At 50.4% G+C, this 5,442-nt stretch overlaps 1 pseudogene; it reads left to right on the forward strand.

The window, feature by feature from the left end:
• The first annotated feature begins 952 nt into the window (after nt 1-952).
• LOC108382391 (vesicle transport protein GOT1B pseudogene) lies at nt 953-1,375 on the forward strand (annotated as a pseudogene).
• Nucleotides 1,376-5,442: the final 4,067 nt, after the last annotated feature.

Below are 5,442 nucleotides of genomic sequence, written 5' to 3' on the forward strand. Positions count from 1 at the left end.
GCTTGATGTGCTTTGTTACTGTTGCCGTTGTTGTTGACCTGCAATCAGACAAATCAAAGTAAAAAATAAAAGTTGCAATAGTTTTGGGGTAACTCACCTCAAAATGATTCATCATCAAGGGATTGATAAAGAGTTGATAATGCGAGGATAGCCATCAAAAGAAGAAGATGATAAGCTCCAAAAAGTGACGCACACTCTTGCCGCGCACTTTTTCCTAAAAAGCGATCCTCGGCGTGTCCATTTTGCACCGATCACAAGTTGCTGTCCGGTGTGGAAATAGCAGCAGCGGCGGCCCGCAAAGCACAGGCGAACGACAACAATCATCTTCGCCTCTTCTCTCCTCTCTTCTGTTCCTAAGCATTACGTTGAAGTTTTCCTTTCCTTTCCTTTTTGGGGTGANCCAAAAAGTGACGCACACTCTTGCCGCGCACTTTTTCCTAAAAAGCGATCCTCGGCGTGTCCATTTTGCACCGATCACAAGTTGCTGTCCGGTGTGGAAATAGCAGCAGCGGCGGCCCGCAAAGCACAGGCGAACGACAACAATCATCTTCGCCTCTTCTCTCTTCTCTTCTGTTCCTAAGCATTACGTTGAAGTTTTCCTTTCCTTTCCTTTTTGGGGTGATACCACCGTACTGCTGGGCAGTGATTAATTTAGCGGCTCACCTCTCTTCGACCATCTGTGATCATCTGGGCCACCTCATCCTCCTCAAATTTTAGAACTCTGGTCTCACCAAGTTCACCACTATCAGCAAAACATAACCACATTTGCTGCTGCTGTTGTGCCGGCACAACTACACAACTCCCCGCGTTGTACACGCAATCACACCGCAATAACATTGGTCTCTTTTTCAACGTCACCACCATCAGCACCTTTATCAGCAGACTCACCTTGTCTGTGTGACCTCATCACCACCCTCTTCACCACCCCACACACTTCACCACCACCACCACCATGATATCGATATCGGACACGCAGAAGATCGGCCTCGGCCTGGCCGCCTTCGGCATCTCCTTCCTCTTCCTCGGCGTCCTCATGTTCTTCGACAAGGGCCTGCTGGCAGTGGGCAACCTCCTCTTCATCAGCGGCCTCGCCTTCATCATCGGCATCGAGCGCACCTTCTGGTTCTTCTTCCAGCGGCACAAGCTGAAGGCGAGCACCGCCTTCTTCCTCGGCATCTTCATCGTCCTCTTCGGCTGGCCACTGGTCGGCATGTGCATCGAGTCGTACGGCTTCCTCCTCCTCTTCCGCGGCTTCATCCCCGCCACGGTGGCCTTCCTCAGCCGCGTGCCCGGCATCGGCTTCGTCCTCAACCTGCCGCTGGTGCGGACGCTGGTCCGCCAGATCGGCACCGACACAGGTCGCAATAACGTTTGATGATGATGATCAGATTTAGTATAAATATAAATCACAGTTATTATTCTTCTTCTTCTTGTTCTTATCAATACATCAAACATCCTTCTTTCCCTTCCCCTTCCTCATCTTATTTATACTATTTCTCTATATCACCCTCTTGAGATCTTCCTTCACTTCTTCTTCTTGCTCTTTTTTCCCCTTGAATCAAGTCACTCTTCCTACCACTTCCACTTCTCACAAACGGACACACCTAATTATTCTAACATCTGCTCTTTTCTTCTTCGTCTCTTCTTGCTTTCTCTTAGGCGGCGCCGATAGTTTCTAGTGTTGAGCTTCTTCTTCTTCTTCTTCTTCTGTTGCACCCACTCTCTGTGTCCCAAAGTCCATTTCTTGGATCAACTTTAACTCTTCGTTCTCTCCTCGTTTTCCAAAGGACGCGCGCCATTCACACTTTCCAAACAAACAAACCTAGTTTAAACACTTTTCCTGTTGTCGTTGTCGTTTCCTACTACCTTTTACAACACCACTTTTGTACAACGTTTCAAGTTTATAACTTCTTCTTCATCCCCTTTCTTTGTTCCAACAACCTCTTTCACTCGCATGAGGTTCTTGTTTTACACTCTCGTTAGCTTCCCCTTTGTATAAAAATGCTCTTTTTAATTTTTTTTATATATTACAACCGTGTACAATGATGATAAACAAAAAACAAGAAAAGAAATATATATCAACAATGTTTGTTACAACAANTGCTTTCTCTTAGGCGGCGCCGATAGTTTCTAGTGTTGAGCTTCTTCTTCCTCTTCTCCTTGTGTTGCACCCACTCTTCTCTTCTCTCTGTGTCCCAAAGTCCATCTCTTGGATCAACTTTAACTCCTTCGTTCTCTCCTCGTTTTCCAAAGGACGCGCGCCATTCACACTTTCCAAACAAACAAACAAACAAACCAACAAACGAACCTAGTTTAACCACTTTTCTGTTGTCGTTGTCGTTTCCTACTACCTTTTACAACACCATTTTTGTAAAACGTTTTAAGTTTACAACCTCCTCTTCTTCCTCCCCTTTCTTCTTTGTTCCAACAATGTTCTTGTTTTACAAACTCTTACTCTCGTTAGCTTCCTTCCTTGTATAAAAATGCTCTTTTTAATTTTTTTTATATATTACAACCGTGTACAATGTTGATAAACAAAAAAAAAGAAATAATNATGAGGTTCTTGTTTTACACTCTCGTTAGCTTCCCCTTTGTATAAAAATGCTCTTTTTAATTTTTTTTATATATTACAACCGTGTACAATGATGATAAACAAAAAACAAGAAAAGAAATATATATCAACAATGTTTGTTACAACAAATCAAAACATTCTCCGTAGTTCTTGGTCCTGGTTCCCACTTTCATGTCCTGGACCTAGCACTTGGTGGGCGGCGGCGGCAATCCCTTGGCCATCGCCTCCGCCATCAGCTCTGCCTCTGCCTGCCGCAACGCCTGCNAGCAGCTCCGCCTCCGCCTGCCGCAGCGCCAGCCGGTCAAGGCGGTAAAACTTGTCGGCCAGCTCCGGGGGCACTTCCACCTCCACCTGGAGGTCATCCACGCCGCCCAGCTCCTCCTCCGTCTTGATGAGCACGTCAATGAGGTTCTCCAGCGTCTTCACGACCACCGGGACCCGCTCCCACTTGTGGTACTCGCGCAGCACCAGGTACACATTGCTCGCCCTGATCACCGTCCGTCCGTAGCGAGTGCGACACAGCTGGAGGAGCGTCTCGAGGAGGTGGGCGCGGTTGATCGGGTCCGGCTCGCGCTGCTTTCCACTAGGGAGGTACTGCAGGTCCAGCGGCAGGCGGTCCATCTCCTCGGTGCTGAAGTGGTCTCCGTGGCCAGAGTTTCCGCCCTCTGAGTAGCCGCCAGCGAGCGGCAGCACCAGCCGCACCAGCAGCCACTCCCCGTCGGCGTCCTCGACGTCTTCACCAGCTGAAGAAGCCGTGGTCGTCAGCAGCGTCCGGTGCGTGGCGACGTCCATGGCGCAGTTGCGCAGCGCACTCACCGCCAGCTGCCGCACCTGGTCGTCGAGGCGGCCACGACTTTCGTAGAGCGCCAGCAGGTCGGGGATCAGCTTCCGCTCGACTATGAGCTGGCGGACGGTGGCCGACATCGTCAGGTTGTTCAGGTAGCCGGCCACGAGGGTGCGAGGGTTGAACAGCTTTGTCTTCTTGCTGCTGCTGCAGTCGCCCAGGCCACAGGAGTGCACCGGAGTTTGGGGCACGCGGATGATGGCGATGAGAGAGGAGATAAGCCCACCACCACTGCCGCCGCCTGAACTGTTTTGGTTGTTGCCTTCAGGGAAGCGAGGCACGATCACCTCCTCCACCAGGTACTGGACAAAGGCCGGACTGCGCGTCAGGTTCGCCAGAATGGACAGGTGGAGGTTGAGGGCGCGGCCGGCCACAATTCGGGCGTTCAGGTGGTAGAGCAGCTCAGTCTGGGCGGGCTCGGTGAAGACGGCGGCCAGCGAGGCGCAGGCGGCCGCCATTTTTGCCATCAGGTCGCCGTTTTTGGCGTCGGCGTCCTCGGCGGCCTCCTCCTCCTCCTCCTCATCGAAGCTGGCTGCCGCGCTGATGAAGAGCAGACAGTGGACGGAGAGTTGGACCAGCTCGTGTTCTTGTGTCTTGGGAATGGGTAAGTTGGCACACAGCGGTTCCTCCTCCTCCTCATCGAAGCTGGCTGCCGCGCTGATGAAGAGCAGACAGTGGACGGAGAGTTGGACCAGCTCGTGTTCTTGTGTCTTGGGAATGGGTAAGTTGGCACACAGCGGTTCCTCCTCCTCCTCTTCTTCTTCTTCTTCACCGTCGTTTAGAACTGACNACCAGCTCGTGTTCTTGTGTCTTGGGAATGGGTAAGTTGGCACACAGCGGCTCCTCCTCCTCCTCTTCTTCTTCTTCACCGTCGTTTAGAACTGACGTCTTCTTCCCTGAAGATGCTTGTTTCTCCTCCTGCTGCTTCTCATAAGTGACGATCAGCTTCGAGAGCCACCTGGTCAGTGGAATGACCTTGCTGGCGTTCGCACGAATGTACGCCTCGCGTTCAACGTCGTTCTTGTCGGTGGCCATGATGCCTAAAACAGAGAAAAAGGTGAATACGGAAATCAACAAAGGGAAAACAGCCTTTCCCGCCAGCTCTGTACTTACTGAAGAGCAGATCTGCAAACACCTCACTCTGGTCGACCACCTTGGCCGCCTTCTTCACCTCGGACATGTCTGATGAGGACATTTGGTCTGGCTTGAGCAGTGATTTGGTGGGTTGGTTTTCTCTCTTCAAAATATCTCTCAGAAACTCTGGTTCAAAAGATTTTCCGGCCGCCAACTTTGCCTCGTCGCAGCGTGCAACAGAGAGAAACAGCTGCAAAACGTGCAAAACGTGCAGAACGTGTGCGTGCGAGTGTGAAGCAACACAACACACAGCGGTGCGTGTTCAGAAAGCCCAGTACCGTCAGAAGAAAGTGCCACTGTTTGGATTTCTTTCTTTTCTCAAAAACAGCAAAAAGTAAAAAGTGAACTCAACCAGGTATTAAATAAAATACTGGCCATCAATGCTGTACTGCTGATGAGTTTATTGAGGAACTGGTGTGCCATAGAACATCAACGAAAAAAGGGGAGGGTAGCACAGGCAGCAAGAAAGCATCAGCAGTTAATTGATTGATATTCGCAATAGAAGTTTCATCGTTGAAGAACAGAAAAAGTTGTTGATTGTTGCTATACACAGAGGTTGAGCTATTGAGTATGTGAAAGTGTAGGGAAGGGATTGGGAAGCGGGGTCACGGTAGTTGATCAGTTGATTGAAGTAAGCGAAGTTTGTTGTTGTTGTTGCTGTTTCAGTACTGAAAGCTCCGCCGAGCGAGGAGGTGGTGTTGTTGGCTCGACGTTGACGAGGTGGTACTGAAAGGCTGCGCCTGACTCAGAATGCTGCTGCTGCTGCTGTTGATGCTGTTGATGCTGCTGTGGTTGTGCGAGCCAAAGGCGGAGGGGTAGCCGCCGCCACCGCCCCCTCGGGAGTAATTTTGCTTGATAATCAGCTTGCCGTCGTCATCACAGGTGAGGGCAA

The sequence above is a fragment of the Rhagoletis zephyria genome, unplaced genomic scaffold (genome assembly GCF_001687245.7).
Source record: "Rhagoletis zephyria isolate East Lansing unplaced genomic scaffold, Rhagoletis_zephyria_1.1 Rzeph_scaffold_26706, whole genome shotgun sequence".
Classification (NCBI taxonomy): domain Eukaryota; kingdom Metazoa; phylum Arthropoda; class Insecta; order Diptera; family Tephritidae; genus Rhagoletis; species Rhagoletis zephyria.